Below are 25831 nucleotides of genomic sequence, written 5' to 3'. Positions count from 1 at the left end.
TTTGGTTGATTTTTCTTTGTTAAATGGCATTTAAATATATAAAATAAATATCAAAAATATAAGTCTTTGTTTTACTATGATTGCAAATATCAAAAAATTTCTATATGTGACACGGCACCAGAGTTTGAGTTAGGGTTTTTTAAAATGCTGACACGCCGGGCTCAAAAGGTTCGCCATCACTGGTATAGGGGGAGCTTACATCCCCATTTTACAAGTTTTTTCTGCTGCCATTATTTAAATAGTTTTGTGCGTTAAAGAAAATTGCTATGCACTTAAAAATACTAAAACATTTAGTATCACCACTAAATTCCATTTAGTATTTGAATTTTCAAGTATTTTAGTTGTGGCCTTTTCACTGTTGTTTTAGTTTTCTAAACTTCATCACATTCCTGTCTTCTATTAACCACCACTAATTATGAAGCACTCAGAGGCCCTTAACCTTTAGCAGGAAAGAAGGTTAAATGAATAACTAAAACAATCCTGCTGTTCCCCTTGGAGGATTAGTTGTATTTTAAGTGGAATAGGTTAAAATATTATATACGGTTAACTTTTGTCAATACTTTCGTCTTGATAGAACTAGTTTGTAAAAATAATAGCATAGTAGAAATATTTAAGCTTTACTGAGGGAAATTATTAAAAACACTCATCTTTATCCCAGGTCAGTGTTGCTCAGTGGATAGAGCCTTGGCCTGCGCACACAAAGGGTGGTGGGTTCGATTCCTGGCCAAGGGCAAGGTAACTTGGTTGCAGGGTTGTTCCCTGGCCACAGTCAGGGTGCGTTGTGTGCAGGAGGTAACCAATTAATGTGACTCTCTCACATTAATGTTTCTCTCTCTCTCTCTCTCTCTCTCTCTCTCTCTCTCTCTCTCTCTCTCTCTCTCTTCCTCTCTCCCTTCTGTCCCTTCTGTCCCTTCCCTCCCTCCCTCTCTCATTAAAAATAAATGGAAAAATTATCCTCAGGTGAGGATTAACAAAAAAAATTAAAAATAAAAACACTCATGTTCACATTTTGGAAATAAACTTCACATATACTTTATATAAATACTTTGTTTTATTCCCACATGCATCTTTTTTGAAATAAGTTTTTATTTTTCATTTATAGTAGATGTACAATATTATATTAGTTTCAGGTGTACAACCCAGTGATTAGACATTTATACAACTTATGAAGTGACCACCCTGATAAATCTAGTGCCCATCTGACACCATATATAGGTTATTATAATGTTATTGGCTGTGTTCTCTATGCTGTACTTTATATCCCTGTGACTATTCCATAACTACCAGTTTGTACTTCTTTTTCATCTGTCAGTCCCCTTCCAATCTGGCAACTGTCAAAATGTTCTTTGTATCTATGAGTCTGTTTCTGTTTTGCTAATTTATCTTGTTTTTTATTTTAATTTCATTATTTTAAAAAATATATTTTTATTGATTTCAGAGAGGAAGAGAGAGAAAGAAACATCAGTGATGAGAGAGTATTATTGATCGGCTGCCTCCTGCATGCCCCCACACTGGGGATCGAGCCCACAAACTGGGCATGTGCCCTAATTGGGAATCGAACTGTGAATTCCTGGTTCATAGGTAGACACTCAACCACTGAGCCATACTAGCCAGGCTATCTTGTTTTTTTAGATCCCACATTTAAGTGAAATCATATGGCATTTGTCTTTCTCTGACTTATTTCACTCAGCACAATACCTTCTAGGTCCATTCATGTTGTTGCAGATGACAGGATTTCATTTTGTTTGTTTGTTAATTTTCTCATTGATTTTTAGAGAAGAGAAAGTGAAGGGAGGAAGGGAGGAGGGGGAGGAGGGAGAGACAGAGAGAAAGGAACATCAATGTGAGACACATTGATTGGTTGCCTCCCACATGCACCCTGACCATACCTAGGGAACGAACCTGCAATCAAGGTGCCTGCCCTTGACTGGGCATCGAACCTGCAACCCTTTGCTGCATAGGCTGATGCTCTTAACTACTGAGCAATGCCAGCCAGGACTTCATTATTTTTTATGGCTGGGTCATACTACATTGTTTATATGCATTACTTCTTTATCCATTCAAGTATTGAGGGACACTTAGATTGTTTCCATATCTTGACTATCTAATCTAATAAAAGAGAAACATGGTAATTGGCATACGACCGTTACCCTTCCCATTGGCTAATCTGTGAGAGATGCAAATTAATTGCCAGCCAAGATGGCGATAACCGCCAAGGTGGCGGTTAATTTGCATGCTTGCAATGATGAGAGGCGAAAGGGGAAGGACTGAAGAATGGTAATCGGCAACCCAGGCGGCAGGCAAGAGTTGGGGGGGTGGGCAAAGGCCGCCTTTCCCCACCCCCCAGCCGGTGATTGCCATGGGAAAGCTGGGGTTGCCGGCTGGCCTGCGGCTCTGATCGCCATGGCAATTGGAGGGCAGGAGGGCCAGAGCGCAGGCCAGGCGGCAACCACGGACCCCCGCCATGGTGATGGAGGGCGGGAGGGCCGGAGCGCAGGCCAGGCAGCAACCGCGGACCCCCGCCATGGCTATCGGAGGGCGGGAGGGCCGGAGCGCAGTCCAGGCAGCAACCCCGGACCCCCGCCATGGCGATCGGAGGGCGGGAGGGCCATGTTGCAGGCCAGGCAGCAACCACGGACCCCCGCCGTGGCGATCAAAGGGCAGGAGAGCAGGGCGCAGGCCAGGCAGCAACCGTGGACCCCCACCATGGTGATCGGAGGGCGGGAGGGCTGGAGCGCAGGCTAGGCAGCAACCGCGGACCCCCACCATGGCAATCGAAGGGCAGGAGGGCGGGGCGCAATCCAGGCAGCAAGCCCGGACCCCCGCCATGGCAATCGGAGGGCGAGAGGGCCGTGTTGCAGGCCAGGCAGCAACCGCAGACCCCCACCATGGCGATCGAAGGGCGGGAGGGCCGGAGCGCAGGCCAGGCCGCGACACCGGACCCCCGCCATGGCAACTGAAGGGCGGGAGGGCCTGTGCCCCTCGATCGCCATGGCGATCCGAGGGCAGGAGGGCAGGGTGCAGGCCAGGCTACAACCCGGACTCTCGGAACCTCTCTTAAAGGTTCTCTTAAGGCAGTTGGCGAGGGACCTCGGAGAGCCCCAGGGGGCCCTGGTGCCAGCAAACTGAGACCTGGGGCGGCTCTCCCCAGGAGGTCCAGAGAACAGCCACTGCAGCCCGCCCCCACCCCAGCGCAAGGCATGGCACACTGGGCCCGAGGACCCACCCCCTCCCAGAGGCCCCTGGCTTGCTCATGCAGCCCTGGTCACATCACCAGAGCAGCTATAAGGCACAGAAAGCACCAGGGACAGCCGCTTGCTCCCACCCGCATTTGCAAAGACAAGGCCGGAGGGTGTGAGGGCCGGCTCACATCTCCTTCTCCCTCCTTTTGCTCCTCCTCTGGCTGCTTAGCTTGCCCAGCTTCTTATCCAGGCTCCTCTGCAGCTGGGCCCACTTGGCGGGGTCCAGGGACCGGTCCTTGGCCCCACTGCCAGTGTACAGCACTCCCTCCCAGCTGATTCTCTGCAGGGCGTGGGCGCGGGCCCTCTCCCCACAGCCATGGATCTTGGGCAGGCAGTGGCTGAGGCAGTAGCAGTGGCTGCAGTGTGGGCAGAGCAGTTCCGGATTACGAGAGGGATGTCCGACTACTGGTTTAGGCCCAATCCCTGTAAACTGGCAGGACATTTTTCGAGGGGTCCCAAATTGGAGAGGGTGCAGGCCAGGCTGAGGAACACACCCTCCCCTGTGCACGAATTTCGTGTACCGGGCCACTAGTTATAAATAATGCTACAATGAACATATGAATGATAGGTATTTATTTATTACCATTTTATTATTCATATTTTTTATCTTTTTTTTCTTCTTCTTAAAGAAATTTTTATTGACTTTAGAGAGGAAGGGAGAGGGAGAGTTAGATAGAAACATCAATGATGAGAGAGAATCACTGATTGGCTGCCTCCTGCACGCCCCTGCTGGTGATCGAGCCCGCTACCCGTGCATGTGCCCTTGACCAGAACTGAACCCTAGACCTGCTGGTCCGCAGGCTGACACTCTATCCACTTAGCCAAACCAGCCAGGGCTCTATATTAGTTTTTATGTTTCCTATTTCTTTGTTGATGTTTTCACTGAGATCATTGAGCATCTGTATAACCAGTGTTTTGAACTCTGAATCTGGTAGATTGCTTGTCTCCATTTCTTTCGTTTTTTTTCTGGAGTTTTGTTCTGTTCTCTCATTTGGGACATGTTTCTTTTTGCCTGTCTTCCTGTGTTTGTTTCTGTGTAATAAATAGAGCCCCACATTAATTTTTAAAAAATATTTTATTGATTTTTTACAGAGAGGAAGAAGTATAGAGAGTTAGAAACATCGATCAGCTGCCTCCTGCACACCTCCTACTGGGGATGTGCCCACAACCAAGGTACATGCCCTTGACCGGAATCGAACCTGGGACCTTTCAGTCTGCAGGCCGACGCTCTATCCACTGAGCCAAACCGGTTAGGGCCCCACATTAATTTTTAAAATATACTTTAGTGCTTACTATGTGCTAAGTATTGTTATAGACATTAATTTAATTCTCATACACATTTATGAATTGAATGCTATTATTATTCATATTTTAGAAATGGGAGCTAAACTATAGAGAGGTTAAGTAACTTATCCAAGTACTATAGTCAGTTCATTCAGGTTTCTCTTAATCAGCTTTTATTTATCTGCAGTGTAAGGTATCATAATGCTGATCATTAATTTAGTGCCCCATTTGGGACAGTGAAATGCCTGAGTGTCTCTCTCTTTTTTTTAAAAAAAAAATATATATTTCTTTATTGGTTTTTTTTGTTTTGTTTTGTTTTTTTTTCCCCTCAACACATTTTATTGATTTTTCACAGAGAGAAAGGGAGAGAGATAGAGAGTTAGAAACATCGATGAGAGAGAAACATCGATCAGCTGCCTCCTGCACATCCCCCACCGGGGAAGTGCCCGCAACCCAGGTACATGCCCCTGACCGGAATCGAACCCGGGACCTTTCAGTCCGCAGGCCGACGCTCCATCCACTGAGCCAAACCGGTTTTGGCTCTTTATTGGTTTCAGAGAGGAAGGGAGAAGGAGAGAGAGATAGAAACATCAATGATGAGAGAGAATCACCGATCGGCTGCCTCCTGCACGCAACCCAGGCATGTGCCCTTGGCCGGAATCGAACCTGGGCCCCTTCAGTCCGCAGGCTGATGCTCTATCCACTGAGCCAAGCCGGCTAGGGCCTGAGTGTCTCTTTATTGTGTATATGCCTCTTATCTGTGACTATTTAAACTCCTAGCATTATGTAGGCAGGGAATGTGTTTCTGTTAGATGTAAACTGGGCAAAGGAGTGAATATAGTCCATGAACTTTCAACCCCAGTGGTTAGTTGAATATAGGGTTCTGTCTCATAGTAATTTGAGAAGTAGTTTGATTCTAAATTACTCAGAACTACTTGAGTCCTTTCAGTCCCTTCTATGCTGTGCCCTTTCTGGCCAGGCCTGGAGTGACACCACCACCATCATGCCAGCCATGTTCAAAGGTGATGGGATATGGGGACTTGAAGTATTCATCTCTGACATCTGGAACTTTAAGAGAATCAACCAGGAACTGGCTATCATCTGCTCCAAATTCAAAGATGGCAAAGCCTTGAACGGCTACAGTAAGAAAAAAAAATGTGTGTAAATTGCTCTTCATCTTCCTGCTGGGCCATGACATTGATTTTGGTCACATGGAGACCATGGACCTGCTTAGCTTTAACAAGTACACAGAGAAGCAGATAGGTTACCTCTTCATCTCATTGCTGGTGAACTCTAACTCCGATCTGATCTGGATCATTAATAATGCCATCAAGAATGACCTGGCCAGCCACAACCCCATCTTTCCCTTGCATCCTGGTGGCTGGGGACAGCCTAGACAGCCTGAATCAGAACTCGACCCTGTGCACAATGAGGCTGATAAGTCCTCGCCCGACCTAGTGTGCATGGGCAAGTGGATGGCCCACATTAGGCACCTGCTCAATGGCCAGCACCTGGATGTGCTCACAACTGCTGTCAGCCTCAGCACCTGTTTCTATAAGAACATGGATGACTTCCATACTTGCATCTCTCCGTATGTGTCCCACCTGAGCCAGATTGTCTCCTCAGCCTCCACTGACCTCCAATACTACACCCAGCTCTTGGTGAAGCTTCTGTGGCTGCTGTAGTGCTACTCCTGCCAGAGGATGTGGATGTGAAAGGGAGGCTGGTCGAGTGTCTGTTGAGAGTGCTCCGCTAGGCCCAGGAGCCACCCAAGTCCAAGAAGGTCCAGCACTCCAATGTCTAGAATGCCATCCTTTTTGAGACCATCAGCCTCATTATCCACTATGACAGTGAACCCGACCTTCTGGTTCAGGCCTGCAATCAGCTGGGGCAGTTCTTACAGCACCGGGAGACCAACCTGTGCTACCTAGCCTGGAGAGCACGTGAACGCTGGCCAGCTCTGAAGTCTCCCACAAGGCAGTCAAGACCTGCATCAACACTGTCATCAATGCCTTCAAGATGGGGGGGGAAAGGAGGACCTATGTAATACTTTCAACAATAAAGATTAAAAGAAAAAAAAGATGCTAATAATATGCTAATTAAATTAACTCTAAAAAAAAATGGAGTAGGATAGCAACATGCTAATGGGCACCTGATCTTCTCTACCCATGTGCCAAGCAGATCATGTCGGAGGTGTGGTACCTGGAGACAGCTAACTACGCCATCTGTGAGGAGATCATCCTGCAGGTGGCATCCTGGCCAAGAAATACACAGAAGATTGCAGCTGTTGTGGACACCATCCTCAACCTCATCTGCATCGCAGGTGACAATGAGTGAGGAGATGTGGTACTGCATGCTGCAGGTTATCAACCACGATGATATTTAAGACTGTGTTTAAGTTGCTCCAGGCCACAGCCTGTCACAAAAACATGGGGAATCTGATTGCTGGGGAGCCCCGCTCCAGCACCCGGTGCAGTTCTCACTGCTGTATTCCAAGTTCCATCTGTTCAGTGTGGTGATGTGGGCCATGCTGCTGTCCACCTACTTCAAGTTCATCAACCTCTTCCTGGAGACCAACGCCACCATCCAGGGCATGCTGTGGGCCTCCCAGGTATGCAGTGCGGATGTGGAGCTGCAGTAGCATGTGGTTGAATACTTCTTCCTCAGCTCAGTGTCCAGCATGTACATCCTGGTCACAGTGCTAGAGGAGATGCCACCCTTCCCCAAGTGTGAGTAGTTCATCCTGGCCAAGCTGAAATGCAAGAAGGGGCAGGGGACGGCTGGAGGGATCCAACCAGCAATAACATCAGTAGGGGTGTGGAGCCCACCTCCAGCACCTTGTCGATGCCTTCCCCCTCCCACGACCTTCTGGGGCTGTGGGCAGCCCCTGCTGCAGCAGTACCTCAGGCTCCCTCCATTGTAGGCAACCTCCTGGTGGATTTCTTGTTTGGTGGCCTGGCCACTGAGCCCAGCCTGGGGCCCACCCCTGAGGAGGCCTTTTTTGGGACCTGAACCCCTGAGGACTTTGACCCGCCCATCCCAGAGTTGATGAACTTCTGAATAAGCTCGTGTGCAAGAACAGTGGGGTCCTGTTTGAGAACCATCTGCTGCAGATTGGAGTCAAGTCGGAGTTCAGGCTGAACTTGGGCCACATGCATCTCTTCTATGGCAACAAGATCTTGGTACAGTTCCAGAACTTCATGCCCACTGTAATCCACTCTGGAGACCTCCAAACTCAGCTGGCTGTGCAGACCAAGCCATGCAGGTAGACGGAGGGGTGCAGATGCTCAACATCGAGTGACTGTGGGACTTCCTGACACCCCTACTCCTGTCAGTGTGCTTCAGGGGTGGGGGAGCCCCTTAGTCCCTCACCCTGAAGCTCTTGGTGATCATCAACAAGTTCTTCCAGCCAACAGCGATGACAGTCTAGGACTTCTTCCAGCATTGGAAGCAGCTGAGCCTCCTCCAACAGGAGGCACAGAAAATCTTCAAAACCAACCACCCCACTGATGCTGATGTCACTAAGGCCAAGTTCCTGAGGTTTGGCTCTGCTCTCCTAGACAATGTGGACTCCAACCCTGAGAACTTCATGTGGCTGAAGTCATTCAGACTCAGCCCTGCAGCTGGGTTGTTTGCTCCAGCTGGAGCCCAGTTCCTAGGCTCAGATGTACCGGCTGCCCCTGTGTAAAAGCAAGGAGCCTGTCTCTTGTCATGTGTGTGAACTGCTGGCCTAGCAGTTCTGAGCACTGGACTCTGCCCCCGGGGATGTGGCCAGCAAAAGAAACCCCTGGGTCTGAGAGAGCTTTGTTGGATGGGGCAATGAGAGGACCTGTGCTGGTGATAGGTGTGTAGAGGATGTCTGGGACCTTCCTCTGGTCTTTTGTATTTTTATTTTTGTTCACCTGCTGCTGTTTACATTCTGGGGGGTAAGGGATAACCTGTCCCTCCCTTTTGCTCCCAAGCACAGAGGGAGAGGGACCAGGGAAGCAGGTCCCACCCTACCCTGTTGTGGCCCCTCCTGTCCCTTCCCTGTCAATGGACTACAGGAAAAAAATAAACTGTAGTATTATATAGCAGTTATAGTATTGGATCTGCTCTTTTAGCAAAAGGCTTTGTCTGCTTTTAAACTTTAAGGGTTTTTTTTTTTTTTTAATATATTTTATTGATTTTTTACAGAGAGGAAGGGAGAGAGATAGAGAGTTAGAAACATCGATGAGAGAGATACATCGATCAGCTGCCTCCTGCACATCTCCTACTGGGGATGTGCCCGCAACCCAAGTACATGCCCTTGACCGGAATCGAACCTGCGACCTTTCAGTCCGCAAGCCGACGCTCTATCCACTGAGCCAAACCGGTTTCGGCTAAACTTTAAGGGTTTATAAGTGGAATTGCATGTACTACATCTGATAAGGGGTTAATTTCCAAAATATATAAAGAACTTATACAACTCAACACCAGGAAGACAAACATTCCAATTTCAAAATGGGCAAAGGACCTGAATAGACACTTCTCCAAAGAGGATATACAGATGGCCAATAGACATATGAAAAAAAATGCTCAATGTCATTAATCATCAGAGAGATGCAAATTAAAACTACAATGAGATATCACCTCACACCTGTCAGAATGGCTACCATCAGTAAGTCAACAAACAAGTGCTGGTGAGGATGTGGAGAAAAGGGAACCCTAGTGCACTGTTGGGGTGAATGCAGACAGGTATAGCCATTGTGGAAAACAATAGTATGAATTTTCCTCAAAAAATTAAAAATGGAACTGCCTTTTGACCCAGTGATCCCACTTCTGGGAATATATCCTAGGAATCCTGAAATACCAATCAGAAAGAATATATGCATCCCTATGTTCATTGCAACGTCTATAATAATAAAAGTGTAATATGCTAATTAGACTGGACAACCGAGTGACCTTCCAGACGTCATTCTGGATGTCCTTTCCGATGAAGCTGCCATGGCGGGGCAGAGGCACTTAGGGGCAATCAGGCAGGCAGGCAGAGGTGGTTAAGGGCAATGAGGCAGGCATGCGAATGGTTAGGGGCGATGAGGCAGGCAGGCAGAGTTTTTAGGGGCTATCAGGCAGGCAGGTAGGTGAGTGGTTAGGAGCCAGCGGTCCCGGATTGTGAGAGGGATGTTCGACTGCCAGGTTAGGCCTGATCCTGCTGCGTGATCTGGCCTAAATTGGCAGTCGGACATCCCCCGAGAGGTCCCAGATTGCGAGAGGGTGCAGCCCAGGCTGAGGGGACCGCGGCCCCCTCCCCCCCAGTGCACAAATTTCATGCACCGGGCCTCTAGTTATTTACAATTGCCAAAATCTGGAAATAGCTCAAGTGCCCATCAGGAGAGGAGTGGATAAAAAAGCTATGGTACATTTACATAATGGAATACTACTTAGGTATGAAAAAAGAAGTAACTCTTCCCTTTTGTGACATCATGGATGGATGTGGAGATTATTATGCTAAGCAAAATAGGCCTGTCAGATAAAGACAAATACCATATAATCTCACTTATATGTGGAATCTAATGAACAAAATAAACTGACGAACAAAATAGAACCAGAGGCATGGATACATGGAACAGACTGACAAATGTCAGAGGGGAGGGAGTAGGGGGACTGGATGAAAGGGGAAGAGATTAGCCAAAGAACATAAATGCATAGCCCATAGACATAGACATCAGTGTGGTGAAGGCCAGAGGGAGGGCCTGGGTGGAGGTGGGCAAAGCGGGGAAAATGGGAGACATTAATTAGTAAAGTAATAGTGTCAACAATAAAAATAAAATAAAATAAAAAAAAGTATTGGAAGCTCCATTTACTGCTGGTAACGACAGCATTTTCTCCTTGGTCAACAGGTAAAAGGAACAGGAAGGATGCTCACATTCTGCTTCCTGTCTTTTTGTAAATAAGCCTGAATTTACATGGCCATTCTAGTGACATTAACTTACATGGTATGGAAATGGGTTTGTGTGTCCTCAGAGTAAATGTGTCTACCTTTGAGTTGCTGTTTTTTAGTGTCCATATTAGTAGAGGTTGGTAGTGAAACATTATTGATGTGATAAATAGGTAATCTCACTTAGATTTCATGTATCATCAGATATAGACTAAGGGCATTATGATAGTTATTTGGCACATTTTATTTTATTTTATTTATTATTATTTTTTTTTAAAATACATTTTATTGATTTTTTACAGAGAGGAAGGGAGAGAGATAGAGAGTTAGAAACATCTATGAGAGAGAAACATCGATCAGCTGCCTCCCGCACATCTCCCACTGGGGATGTGCCCGCAACCCAGGTACACGCCCTTGACCGGAATTGAACCTGGGACCTTTCAGTCCGCAGGCCGACGCTCTATCCACCGAGCCAAACCGGTTTCGGCTATTTGGCACATTTTAAATTCATTTCTCCCTCCTCTTTGTCTCCCCGTCCTCCCTTCTCTTCTATCTCTGTATCTCAGATAATATTTATTACCAAAAATGGCCTTTCTGTGTTAGTCATAGATGTCTTAAATAGAGGGGACATGGTGTGACCATAGGATACAACATTTTTACAAGTAGTGTTCCTTTGTTACTATATTTGAAGATCAGTAGCAGTTTATAAATGTATATATTTGGCAAAGGATTTTAGAATAACCAGAATTATCTGGAAGTAAATATTTTTTTTTTAAATATATTTTATTGATTTTTTACAGAGAGGAAGGGAGAGAGATAGAGAGTTAGAAACATCGATGGGAGAGAAACATCGATCAGCCGCCTCCTTCACATCTCCCACTGGGGATGTGCCCGCAGCCCAGGTACATGCCCTTGACCGGAATCGAACCTGGGACCCCTCAGTCCGCAGGCCGACGCTCTATCCACTGAGCCAAACCGGTTTCGGCTGGAAGTAAATATTTTATTCTTTATTTTTATTGTTTGCATTTTATTGAATTTATTGGGGTGACACTGGTTAAAATTATACAGGTTTCAGGTGCACAATTCTACAAAACTAATAAATAAGTTTAACAAGGTTGCAGGATACAAAATCTTAATAGAAAAATCAATTATACTTCTAAATACTTGCAATGAACAATCCGAAAATGAAATTAGAAAATTCCATTTATAATAGCATCAAAATTAATAAAATAGTTAACAATGAACTAAGTAAAAGAAGGGCAAAACTTACACTGAAAACTACAAAACACTGTTGAAAAAATTAAAGAAGATCTAACAAATGGGAAGATATCCTGTGTTGATGAATTGGAAGCTCAGTACTAAGATGCTAATACTACCCAAAACCATCTATAGATTCAAGGCAATCCTTGTCAGAATCCCAGCTGGCTTCTTTGCAGAACTGACAAGCTGATTCTAAAATTCAGATGGAGATTCAAGGGACCCAGCAGAGCCTAAATAATCTTGAAAACGAAGAACAAAGTTGGAGGACTCACACTTCCAGATTCAAAAGACTGGGCACTGGCCTTAATTTAGTCTATGCTTTAGACACAAATATTCCCTCTTTACTTTAGAGGCAACAGTACCTATTTCCTAATTATCTACTATCTCTGTTTCCTTAAAACTGTTACTTATATAAATTTTGGTTTATTAAACTTAGAGTTTTATTAATTTTTTTCTGCAGAGTTAATAAAATTAGGTAGTTAATACCAAGGCAGTAAAAATGAGCAGGACATGCCAAAACCGGTTTGGCTCAGTGGATAGAGTGTCGGCTTGGCGGACTGAAAGGTCCCAGGTTCGATTCCGGTCAAGGGCATGTACCTGGGTTGCGGGCACCTCCCCAGTAGGAGATGTGCAGGAGGCAGCTGATCGATGTTTCTCTCTCATCGATGTTTCTAACTCTCTATCTCTCTCCCTTCCTCTCTGTAAAAAATCAATAAAATATATTTAAAAAAAAATGAGCAGGACAATTATAATTTGCATTATTTGATACTTTTTTATTAAGATACTAGAAGCCCAGTGTGTGAAATCGTGTTGCCCGTCCCCCCCTCTCCCCATGCTCCCGTCCACCAACGCGCACCTCACCCACCTGCGCCCGGTCTTTGGTGGTTATGGCGGCGTTAGGGCCCACAGGCCTTTTATAATGATAGATTTTCAGACGTATTTTTCTATTACTGTTCTGTAGTTTATACAAGAAAGAAATTTAATAAATTAATAAAAAATGGATTAACAACTAGTATTTGTGAAATGGGCCTGGTGTCTCATGGTATGGGCCAGTAGGTTGGCCTTTAATAACGACTGCCAAGTATAGAAGTGGCTGCTGTTGGTTTTAAAGAGGTCATGGTACCAGGTCTGACTTTACCTTGAGAAGGAGAAGAGCAGAATGCTTTGAGGAAAGGAGTTGGCAAAAGAATTGAAGGAGATTGTGAAACCTCCTTAAAATTTCTATTAAAGAGCTTGTTAAGTTTTCTGTATTAAATTTCTTTGTTCTGGAAGGGACACTGGCCCTTTTAAGAATGGGAGATCTTTGCAACCCATGACAAGCTGTAAAAGGTTGCTAAGGAGATTCCTTTGAGAAGGAGTAGTATGTAAATGATCTGTTTTTGAACTCTGACTTCTGAAGGCAGGAAATGAAAGGAGGGAGGATGCTTTTATTTCACTCTAATATTTTAGGAAGGAAGCAAAAGCAAAAATCTTTTTTCTTAAACACAGAAATCATCTGTTTTGGACAAAATTAATTTGTGTTGTGTTAACATTGTATTTTAAAATATTTTATTGAGTTATGGGACATTGAGAAACGTGCACAGATCAAGTTATAGCTTGATGAATTTTTACAGAGTTATAATGTTTTTAATGTCATTTAAATACACTCTAATTATATGTGTCTTTGTACAAATATTATCTTATAGAGTTTTATTTCAAGTGAAGATCAAAGTGATCATTTCAAAGCATTATGGAGATTTTCATTTAGTTTCTATTTTTGAATGTTGTATTCCCCCACCTTCTTTCCCAGTCTCTTGCTATTAAAACAAAATCAGGGAAAGGATTTCTTCCAGGGAGAAAGGAGCCGTTCTGATTAGAACTGGTTTAGTGCAGTGCTATCCAATAGAAACTTAATGGGAGTCACATGTCTAATTTACAGTTTTCCAGTAGCCACATTAAAAAGTGAAAAGAAACAGGTGAAATAAATGTTATAGTATATTTTATTTAACCTAATATGCCTAAAGCATTATCATGTCAGCACACATTCCATGTGAAAGTTATTACTGAGCTACTTTACATACTTTTTCATAGTAAGTCCTTCAAGTCTGGTATGTATGTTTTACTTCAGCTCCTCTGTCTGGACTAGCCACACTTCAGGTGCTTTGTAGCCACATTTGGTTAAAGGAGTAGGGAGAAGAAGAAATGGAAATGTTTAAGAAATGAGAAATTTGAAAGAGCCTGCAATTATTTTTTAAAAATTATGAAGCTTATTGGGGAGTCAGTAACAGCATGTTGTGTGGGGTGGAGACTTATGGAATCACCAGGGGAGGGCAAACAGTGTGAGCCAGTTTGATGGAGACTCAGATATGGTGTCCACCTGCCGGCTCTGTGGGGGGAGGGCTCATCAAATGAACAATGAGCTCGGCCAGCACTTCTTCTGGGAGAAAGTTGCCCCTCACCCCTACTTCTCCCCCTGATGTCAGTCAATTCAGTTCCTTCCCACCTGTCTCTGATGCCCTTCAAGCTGCTGTCCCAGTGCTGGAGCTCAGAGGGAGTGAGTCTGGGTAAATCTGTGTGTGAGCCCTTTAAGAAGACTCCAGCAGTCCCCCATCTCACTCAGGCTCAACCCCCACTGGTTTTTACAGCCAGAAGTTATGGGAACTTCCCTTCCTGGCACTGGAACCCTAGGCTGGGGGCCTGCTGTGGGGCTGGGACCCCTCACTCACAGGGGAGACCTCTGCAGCTGAGACAGCCCTCCTGATTTTTATCCACCACAGGGGCCTGTGGGGCCAGCACATTTGGTTTCTCCACCCCTCCTGCCAGTCTCCATGTGGCTTCTTATCTGATTCCCTAGTTGTAGGACTTACATTTATCCAGATTTCAGGCAGTTCTGAATGATGTTCTGTAGTTTAGTTAAAATTTTGATGTGGTTGTGGGAGGAGGCGAGCATGCATCACATTTACCTATGTTGCCATCTTGACTGGAAGTTCTATAATTTGTTATATTGGGCCCCAGTTTCCTGTCTGTAAACTAAACATGTTACCACCTGCCCCTGAAGTGGTTGTAAGGATTAGAGAGATCAGGTGTGAAAAGTGACTGGCATAGCAAGCAGTTCCTGGGATGGCTGATGCTATTATTTTTGTCATCCCCTGAATGTAAAATTTTGTTAACAGGAATTCAGATATCAGAGTATATATTTATATTTTCCTATGCAAATATAGGAGTATAGATTGTAATTAACTTTGGAGAGCAATTGGGCAATATTATATGTACTAGAGGCCTGGTGCATGACATTTGTGTACGGGGGGAGGGTCCCTCAGCCCAGCCTGCACCCTCTTGCAGTCAGACATCCCTCTCCCAGTCTGGGGCTCTAGCAGTCCGGGACCCCTTGCTCCTTACTGCCCACCTGCAGCGGAGGCGGGAGAGGCTCCCGCCACCACCACTGTGCTCACCAGCCATGAGCCCAGCTTCTGGCTAGCAGCGCTCTCCCTGTGGGAGTGCACTGACCACCAGGGGGCAGCTCCTGTGTTGAGCGTCTGTCCCCTGTTGGTCAGTGTGCATCATAGTGACTGGTTGTTCTGCTGTTCGGTAGATTTGCATATTAGCCTTTTATTATATAACACTAGAGGCCCGGTGCACAAAAATTTGTGAACTCGGGGGGGAAGGGGTCCCTCAGCCCGGCCTGTGCCCTCTCGCAGTCTGGGACCCCTCAGGAGATAATGACCTGCTGGCTTAGGCCTGCTCCCGGGTGGCAGAGGGCAGGCCCAATCCCTAGGTGCAGCGCCTGGTCGGGCTCAGAGCAGGGCCCATCAGGGGGGTTGGGGCTACGTACCCTGTCACACACAGAGGAGGGCGATTGGGAGGTTGTGATGCCACCGTCTGTCACGCTCAGGGTAGGGCCGATTGGGGGGTTGGGGCACCGTCCCCTGTCACACTCAAGGCAGGGTCGATGGGGAGGTTGCGGTGCAACCCCCTATCACGCAAAGAGCAGGGCCAATCAAGGGGTTGGGGCACTGCCCCCTGTCACTCACAGAACAGGGCCCATCAGGGGGGTTGGGGCTCTGTACCCTGTCACGCACAGAGCAGGGCCAATCAGGGGGTTGGGGCGCTGCCCCCTGTCACGCACAGAGCCGCAGGGCGATCAGGGGATTGGGGAGTTCCCCCCTATCAGGCACAGAGCAGGGCTGATCAGGGGGTTGGGACGCCGCCCTCTATCACCCACAGAGCAGGGCCGATCAGGGGGTTGGGGCGCCGCCACTCTCACACTCAGGGCATGGCTGATGGGGAGGTTATGGCTCTACCCCGTCACACACAAAGCAGGGCCCGGGGGGGGGGGGGGGGTTGGGGCGCCGCACCCTGTCACACACAGAGCAGGGCCAATCAGGGGGTTGGGGCACCTTCCCCTGTCACACACAGAGCCGCAGGGCGATCAGGGGATTGGGGAGTTCCCCCCTATCAGGCACAGAGCAGGGCTGATCAGGGGGTTGGGCGCCTTCCCCTGTCACGAACAGAGCAGGGTGGATAGGGAGGTTGTGGCCCTGCCCCCTGTCACACACAGAGCCACAGGGCAATCAGGGGGTTTGGGCGCTGACCCCTGTCACGCTGATCCTGGTGCCAAGAGGCCTCTCGGCTCCGCTGATCCCAGTGCTGGGAGGCATATTACCCTTTTACTATATAGGGTAGAGGCCTGGTGCACGGGTGGGTGCCGGCTGGTTTGCCCTGAAGGGTGTCCTGGATCAGGGTGGGGGTCCCCACTGGGGTGCCTGGCCAGCCTGGGTGAGGGGATGATGGCTGTTTGCAGCTGGTCACACATCCTTCTGGGTGGGGGTCCCCACTGGGGTGCCTGGCCAGCCTGGGTGAGGGGATGATGGCTGTTTGCAGCTGGTCACACACCCTTCAGGGTGGGGGTCCCCATTGGGGTGCCTGGCCAGTCTGGGTGAGGGGCTGAGGGCCGTTTTCAGGCTGGGGGTGACTGAAGCTCCCAACTGCTCCTTTTTTTCTTTTTTTTAATTTTATTCTGGGCCAGCTTTAGGTTTGAGGCTTAGCTCCAGCTCTTAGGCCTCTGCTGTTGAAAGTAGGTTTCTGGCCTTTGCTTACAATGTTGCGATCCTGCTGGCTGAAGCCCGGACTAAAGCAGGTTTCTGGGGTTTTATTTAGCTTCTATATTTGTTACATAGTTGTTTAGAGTTGCAGCTCAGAGGCCTGCAGCGGCAGGCGGGGAATGTTGGAGTCCTCCGTCACTGAAGCAAGCAAGCCTCATGTTAGTTTCAAGCTGCCTGGCTGCCGGCCGCCATCTTGGCTGGCAGTTAATTTGCATATTGCCCTGATTAGCCAATGGGAAGGGTAGCGGTCGTATGCCAATTACCATGTTTCTCTTTTATTAGATAGGATTATTATACAGGACTAGAGGCCCAGGGCACAAATTCATGCACGGGTGGGGGTCGGCTAGCCCATCCCAATTGGGGTGGATTGGGGCTGGGCCTGTCGGGAGGAGGAGATGGCGGTCGATTGCCAGCAGGCCCTGCCCCCGATTGAGGTTGGGGGACCGATTGGAGGTGGGGCTGGCCATGGGGAGGGGTGGTGGGCCTGCCTGCCTGATTGCCTGTAACCACTCTGCCTGCCTGCCTGCCTGATTGCTCCTAACCACCCTCCCCTGCTGGCCTGGTCACCCCTAACTGTGCCCTCCCCTGCCTACCTGGTCGCCCCTAACTGCCCTCCCCTGCTGGCCTGGTTGCCCCTTATTGCCCTCCCCTACCAGCCTGATCGCCCCTAACCGCCCCTGCGTTGGCCCCTGCCACCGTGGCTTTGTCCGGAAGGACGTCCGGATGGATATCCCGGACAGGTCTGGTCTAATTAGCATATTACCCTTTTATTAGTATAGATATCACACATCTAAGGGCATGGGCTTAATTCATTAACTTTACCTATAGGAGCATTTCCAAAGAAAATAAGAATATGTACACAAATATAGTTAGAAGATACTTATTTGCAGCACTTCTTATAAGAGAGAAAAATTAGAATCTGTCTAAATGTCTAATTGATGTGCAACACTTAGACTCTGCATTATTAAAAGCAAATGAGTAGAATGTAATTGTTTATGTGAAGAGATATGGCCCATTATAGTATAAAACAGGTTATAAAATATATAATAAGTACCGAATGATCCAGTTTTTCTAAAAATATATTCAAAGGACAAGTATAGTAAACTGTTAACTGATTGCCTCTGGGATTCTGTATATGCCGATTTTCTTTTGATTGCTTGTATTTTCTGAGATTTATAATGAATATGTTTTGCTTTTGTAATAAAAATAGAGAGACATCATGGGTTGGTGTCTGGGGGTGGAAGGTCCTGTGAAGTGAAAAACTAAAGATGGAAACATACCTTTTGCCTTCTTATAAGTCATGAGTAACTGTAGCGATTTGCTCAATTTTCCTGTCCAAACTCTAGTCCAGTCCCATGACTAAGCCAGGTGACGGGCAGGGGAGGCAGAGCCTTGCGTGTTGCCTTGCGGGCCTGGCTACAAGTCAAGAACTAGAGTTAGTTGATTCCCATTACATTCTGTTTCCTTAGGGATTTTGATGATTTTCAGCTACAGGGGAAAATCAAAATAGGGCTGAGGTGGAAAGCATCGATCGAAGGCAACGCAACAGAAGAAAATGTAAGATATAAGGGAAAGTTAGCAGTTACAGGCCAGTCTAAAAAGATAAACTGCACTGCCATTTCTGCTAAAGCCTTTTCATGAATATTGTTGAATTGGCACAATCCAATTTTGAGAAACAGGACCTTGTGATTGTCACAAGTTATTCAAGCAATTAGAAACCAGGAAATGTACCAGTTCATGAGTCACCATTAAACAAGTATGGTAAGGAAGCTTTCAGATCCAGTGTTGTTCTTGTATCAGATGACTTCTCAGATAATTGAAATATTTTACAAAATTTGTTTTATTTACCTTGAGTTAAGTTAAAAATGAGTTGCATGTCCTAACAAAATTGTTTTTTATTCCATTGTTTAGCAGATGTGAGAGTAAATTAGATTTTTAATTATGTATATAGTACTAATAAAAGAGAATATTAGCATTTTTAATTGTAAAAGTCAGGTAACCAAAGGGAAAAAATAATTTACTGTTTATAGTAAGGTGAGCCCTCCTGGAAACAAGCTAGACCAGGGGCATAGCCCTGAGCTATGAAGGCACATAGACACCTTCTCCCCTCTCCTCCCTTCTCCTCTCCCTCCATTTCTCCCTCTCTCCTTCTCTTCCTCCTTACCTCTCATTCTTCCTTCCACTCTCTTTCCTTTTTTCTTTCTTTCTACAAAGAAAACACCTGCCCTATGCCAGGCATTTTTCTAGTCACTGGAGGTATAACAATGGACAAAATAGATAAAAACTGCTTGCATGGATTTATATTCTATTAGTTATAGACAATATACAAATAAATTTATATAAAATATTATATTAAGTGCTATGAAGAAAAATAAAGGATGGCAAAAGATAGATTACACTGGAGTAATCTGGCAGAACTACTTCGCAAATATTCATATTGTGTTCTTTTTTAAAAAAATATATATTTTATTGATTTTTTACAGAGAGGAAGGGAGAGGGATAGAGAGTTAGAAACACCGATGAGAGAGAAACATCGATCAGCTGCCTCCTGCACACCCCCTACTGGGGATGCGCCCGCAACCAAGGTACATGCCCTTGACCGGAATCTAACCTGGGACCCTTGAGTCCGCAGGCCGACGCTCCATCCACTGAGCCAAACCGGTCAGGGCCATATTGTGTTCTTACATAACAATGTCGAGAAAGTCTTTCACATAAATGTAGCAGCTGTAATAATTACACATTTATTTTGCTCTTAAATGTGAAAGAAGTCTTTCCTATACTATTGGCAGGTAAATTTTTCACATTTTTTTTTCTAGTATGTTAAAAAAGAAATATGTTTGTCTTTACCTGAAAATTTTGGGATGGTTCAGTGTGAAGGATATTATTTTATTGTTTTCTAAGATGATAGCTAATAATTCTTCTACTTGTCTTTACTGACTTGAAATGGAGAGTTTGTTACCTACTATATTTTTATACTATGGTTAATTTATGGACTTATTTTTGTCATTGTATTAACCTTACTTTAAGTGGCATCTATTTACAAATCCTCCTATATTATAAAACCCTAATATGCAAATCGACTGAACAGTGGAATGATCAGTGGCTATGATGTGCACTGACTACCAGGGGGCAGACGCTCAACGCAGGAGCTGCCCCCGGTGGTCAGTGCTGTGGGAGCACCACTCAGCCAGAAGCCAGGGTCACAGCTGGCAAGCGCAGTGGCAGTGGCAGGAGCCTCTCCCGCCTCTGCTTCAGGTGGGCGGTAACGAGTGAGAGGTCCCAGACTGCTAGAGCCCTGGATTGAGAGAGGAATGCCTGACTGCTGGATGGGGCCTAAGCCAGCAGGCGGACACCCCTAAGGGGTCCCGGACTGCGAGAGGGCGCAGGCCGGGCTGAGGGACCTCCCTGCCCTGGGTGCACGAATTTTGTGCACCGGGCCTCTGGGAAATTATAACTTATACTAAATAATTGCATTTGAAAAGTTTAGTCTATGACTTAAACTTTTGCTAAATTGGCAGTTAATTTGATTTGATGAAGTTTTATTGTTATTTGGAAAACCAAATTATGTAAACAGTGATTTATATTACAAAGACATGTTGGAACAGATAGAGCCTGAAAGCAAGTGGTGATAGAAGTACACTTCTTCTGTATGGCCATTAAAGTGTAATTTGGATTTTATATGTTCTCTAAAGGACTTAATAGGCAGAATTAAAAATATTGCTTTTAATAAAGAACCAGGCATTTGGGCAGTATTCTTTTTTTAAATCCTCACCCAAGGATATGTTTTTATTGCTTTTAGAGAGAGAGAGGAAGGGGGTGGGGGTGAGAGAGAGAAAAGCATTGATGTCAGAGAAAAACATTGATCGATTGCTTCCTGTACATACCCTGACTGGGGATCGAACCTGCAACGTATGTATATGCCCTGACCAGGAATCAAAACCACAACCTTTTTGTGTACAGGATGATGTTCCAACCAGGGCTGGGGAGTATTCTTTTATATTTATTTACTTTTTTTTTAATTTTAAAAGATGATGTAATATCAAATGTTAGGGAAGTATTTCAAAAGTTGATAGAAGATAGTAATCCTATCTAATAAAAGAGAAACATGGTAATTAGCGTACGACCGCTACCCTTCCCATTGGCTAATCAGGGTGATATGCAAATTAACTGCCAGCCAAGATGGCAGCCAGCAGGCAGCTTGAAACTAACATGAGGCTTGCTTGCTTCAGTGACGGAGGAAACCAACGTTCCCTGCCTGCCTTGCCGGCCTCTGAGCCTGCAGTTTGAAACATTGTAACAAATATAGAAGCTAAACAAAACCCCAGAAACCTGCTTTCAGCGAGCCGGGATCTCAAAGCTGGAGTTATACATCGTTTCGATTATAGAACCCAAACAAACCAGGTACCTGCTTTCAGCAGCGGAGGCCTAAGAGCTGGAGCCTCAGAGCTAAAGCTGCTCCAGAATAAAAAAAAAAAAAAAAAAAAAAAAAAAAGGAGCGGTTGGGAACTTCCGTCACCCGCCAGCCTGAAAACAGCCCTCAGCCCCTCACCCAGACTGGCCAGGCACCCCAGTGGGGACCCCCACCCTGATCCAGGACACCTTTCAGGGCAAACCAGCCGGCCCCCACACGTGCACCAGACCTCTATCCTATGTAGGAAAAGGGTAATATGCCTCCCAGCACTGGGATCAGCGGAGCCGAGAGGCCTCCCGGCACCGGGATCAGCGTGACGGGGCAGCGCCCAAACCCCCTGATCGCCCTGCAGCTCTGTGTGTGACAGGGGGCAGGGCCACAACCTCCCTATCCACCCTGCTCTGTTGGTGACAGGGGAAGGCCCCCCAACCCCCTGATCAGCCCTGCTCTGTGCCTGATAGGGGGGAGCTCCCCAACCCCCTGATCGCCCTGCGGCTCTGTGTGTGACAGGGGAAGGCGCCCCAACGCCCCGATCGGCCCTGCCTTGTGTGTGACGGTGCGGCACCCCAACACCCCCTCCTCCCCATGGGCCCTGCTCTGTGTGTGACGGGGTAGAGCCATAACCTCCCCATCGGCCCTGCCCTGAGTGTGACAGGGTGTGGCACCCCAACCCCCTGATCCGCCCTGCTCAGTGTGTGACAGGGGGTGGTGCCCCAACTCCCCTATCGGCCCTACTCTGTGAGTGATAGGGGGAGCTCCCCAACCCTCTGATGGGCCCTGCTCAGTGCATGACGGGGGGAGCTCCCCAACCCCCTGATTGGCCCTGCTCTGTGCGTGACAGGGTACGGAGCCCCAACCCCCCTGATGGGCCCTGCTCTGTGAGTGACAGGGGGCAGTGCCCCAACCCCCTGATTGACCCTGCTCTGTGCGTGACAGGGGGTGGCGCCGCAACCTCCCCATCTACCCTGCCTTGAGTGTGACGGGGTGGTGCCCCAACCCCCCAATCGGCCCTACCCTGAGCGTGACTGAGGGTGGCATCGCAATCTCCCAATCCGCCCTGCTTTGTGCATGACAGGGGCGGCGCCCCAACTCCCCAATCGGCCCTGCTCTGAGCCCGACCAGGGGCTGCACCTAGGGATTGGGCCTGCCCTCTGCCACCCGGGAGCAGGCCTAAGCCAGCAGGTTGTTATCTCCCGAGGGGTCCCAGACTGGGAGAGGGCACAGGCCGGGCTGAGGGACCCCCCTCCCCGCCGAGTGCACAAATTTTTGTGCACCGGGCCTCTAGTAGTATATAAATTAACATGACAAAATTATTTTACCTAAAACATCATTCACAACTATAGAAATGACTCTTGCATAGCTGTCGAAATAGTTTTTTAGATCTTTTGATGGGGAGTATTCTTGAAGGAATTACTGTTTCTAACATAATTTGAAAGGAATTTTAGGTTTGAGGTATCTTATAATCATTGTACCATTTCTAATTTAGTTTAAAAAGTAAATGTGTATTTAGGAAGATATAATTATAACAAATGAATATAAGAAAAATATGTTAGGAGCAAATGATATACATATTACTTTGTTTTCTTATTTAATGTCATATATTTCAAAAACTTTAAATGTCAAAGATAATATATACCCTTTAGTTTGGTGACTCAAACTAATCTCTAGTGTAAAAATCCAAAGTATGTGAAATCTCTGCCGCCTCTGCACTGCATCGCTGGCCAGTACAGTCCTGGCTGGCTTCTCACCCACATCTCCACTCCAGTGTTGTTCAGTCCCTCACTGGATGTGAGTGGATGGCCGTCAGCTGGGGGCAGGGAAGGGGGCCTACACATGGAGCTATGCAGTCATGTGGTCATCTGTGCCATTTGAGTCCACTCTTCTTCCTCCAGCCTGCATATTTAATGATGCCCTCTAGAAAGTGGACCAAAGAAATTAGGCAGCCGTTTCAGACAGGTGGGCTGATTTAAAAAAGATTAGTAGAGACCGTATTTACTCTGCTTTTTGAATACTCTTAGTGTAAGAAGAAGCTAGGTGTTGAAGTTGTTAGTATTTAATTCTCAGCAAATTATTATGTGCAGTTTCCTTTTCTTCTTCCCAAACATTCCTTAAAGCTGTTGAATTATTGGAGGCCCTAAGATGAAACCATTCATTTGGCAAATATTCAAAAGTACCAGGCACAGATACAGAGATAACTATACAGTTTCCGCTTAGTTTTGGCACCAGTTGGACATAGGAAAGCTGTTCTGGCACTTACGTGTTTGGGTGAGTCTTCAAGGTCTATTCGTAGGGATTGAAGCAGTACCAGCTTACCCCCTCCCCCACCACAGATAACTCTTTTTTTTTAAAAAAAATTAAGTCTTTATTGTTCAGATTATTACAGTTGTTCCTCTGTTTTTCCCCCCATAACTCCCCTCCACCCAGTTCCCACCCCACCCTCTGCCCTTACCCCCCTCCCCCACTGTCCTCATTCATAGGTGCACGATTTTTGTTCAGTCTCTTCCCCCACCCCCCCTTGAGAGTAGTCAGTCCACTCCCTTTCTATGCCCCAGATTCTATTATAATCACCAGTTTATTCTGTTCATCAGATTATTTATTCACTTGATTTTTAGATTCACTTGTTGATAGATGTGTATTTGATGTTCATAATTTGTATCTTTACTTTTTTCTTCTTCTTCCTCTTCTTAAAGGATACCTTTCAGCATTTCATATAATACTGGTTTGGTGGTGATGAACTCCTTTAGCTTTTTCTTATCTGTGAAGCTCTTTATCTAACCTTCAATTCTGAATGATAGCTTTGCTGGGTAGAGTAATCTTGGTTGTAGGTTCCTGGCATTCATCACTTTGAATATTTCTTGCCGCTCCCTTCTGGCCTACAAAGTTTCTGTTGAGAAATCAGCTAACAGTCGTATGGGTACTCCCATGTAGGTAACTGACTGTTTTTCTCTTGCTGCTTTTAAGATTCTCTCTTTGTCTTTTGCTCTTGGCATTTTAATGATGATGTGTCTTGGTGTGGTCCTCTTTGGATTCCTTTTGTTTGGGGTTCTCTGCACTTTCTGGACTTGTAAGTCTATTTCTTTCACCAGGTAGGGGAAGTTTTCTATCATTATGTCTTCAAATAGGTTTTCAATATCTTGCTCTTTCTCTTCTTCTGGCACCCCCATAATTCAGATGTTGGTACACTTGAAGCTGTCCCAGAGGCTCCTTACACTATCTTCATATTTTTGGATTCTTTTTTCATTTTGCTTTTCCAGTTGGGTGTTTTTTGCTTCTTCGTATTTCAAATCTTTTGACTTGATTCTTGCGATCCTCTAGTCTGCTGTTGGAACTTTGTATAATATTCTTTATTTCATTCAGTGTATGCTTAATTTCTAGTTGGTTCTTTTTCATAACCTCAAGGGTCTCGCTAGATTTCTTGAGGGTCTCACTAAATTTGTCGGCGGTTTCACTAGACTTATTGAGGGTCTTACTAAATTTATCGGCAGTTTCTAGAAAATTCTTGAAAAACCTTATAACCGTGGTTTTGAACTCTATATCCAGTAGTTAGCTTTCCTCCATTTCTGTCATTTGTGACTTGTTTCTGTTTCTCTGCATTTTTTATGCTTCCCTGTGTTGATAGAGTGGCTTTCTGTGCTAGGTGTCCTATAGGGCCCAGTGGCTCAGCCTCCCCAATTACCTGAGGTGGACACTCTTGGTGCACCCCTTTGTGGGCTGTGTGCACAGTCTTGTTATAGTTAAGCCTTGATTGTTGTAGGTATCACTGGGAGGGATTGACCTCCAGGCCAATTGGCTGTGAGAATCAGCTGTGTCTGCAGTGGGAGAACTTCTGTGCTGGAGACACCCTTCTGGGGCAAGACTTGTTTCAGTGGGGCTTATGTGCTCACTGAGTCTGCCCCCTGAGTGTGTCCCTTATGGATCTGAGGAGTTGTAATTGGATGGTCCTACTCTGACCACTGGGTACACTGGCTCTTGGATCTAAGGAGGTGCTAATTTAGCCTCTGCCTGAGGCTACCCAGCAGGAGCTATGAAGAGATCTGCAGATTCCCCTTCCTTGTTTGGGGTTTGGAGGTGCCCAAATGAGGCCCAGCTGTGAAGCAATGCAAGCTGCTGTGGGGCCTTGGGCCTTCTCTTGGAAGTTCTGGGTCTGTCTGGCCCAGCTGCAGTTTGTTAGGTAATTTTCAGATTGCAAAGGGCCAGGGCATTCATATGCAAAAGCCTCTGCCACAGCTTAGGTGGGGCGTGGTCTCAGGGAATCAACAGGGTGGAGCAAGCAGCTATGGCTTCTCCTCAGTCCTACCCTAAGAGGCCCCACATCCCAGTGTCCTGGTAATCGCTGCAAGCACCCCTGAGAGAAAGCCGCCCTCGAGTTCCGACTGATGCCAGACAGTCCAGTTTCTCCCCATATGAGTCTGGGTCCCTAGAGACTCGCCCTGTACTGGACTTCAGAGATGTCGGGAGCTTGTGTCTCCCTCCCGATTGAAAAAGACAGCTGCGTCCTCAGTTTCTAGCCCTTTCCATGTGCGCCTCTGTACCTCTGCACTTCCACACCTCCTCTGAGTCTCAGTGTGCCCCTCTCTTTCCTTCTAGATGTAGAATTTCCACTCGGCCAGTCTTCCTGTGATTTGGGATGGTGTCCATTTTGTCTTTTAGTTGT

General features: G+C 46.4%; 1 protein-coding gene and 1 pseudogene across 3 annotated transcripts in view; both read left to right on the top strand.

Moving 5' to 3' along the window:
- The window catches only part of SPIRE1 (spire type actin nucleation factor 1), a 117728-nt gene that overhangs the window by 21043 nt on the left and 70854 nt on the right, over positions 1-25831 (top strand). The window lies entirely within an intron of this gene.
- Positions 5530-8260, top strand: LOC308523172 (AP-2 complex subunit alpha-1-like; annotated as a pseudogene). Its single transcript has 2 exons — positions 5530-6569; positions 6661-8260. The product of its transcript is annotated as an AP-2 complex subunit alpha-1-like (transcript).

This window comes from Myotis nattereri (assembly GCF_964212035.1).
Source record: "Myotis nattereri genome assembly, chromosome: 8".
NCBI lineage: Eukaryota > Metazoa > Chordata > Mammalia > Chiroptera > Vespertilionidae > Myotis > Myotis nattereri.
Note: the sequence above shows the minus strand (reverse complement) of the source record. Positions and strands in the feature narration are given on the sequence as shown.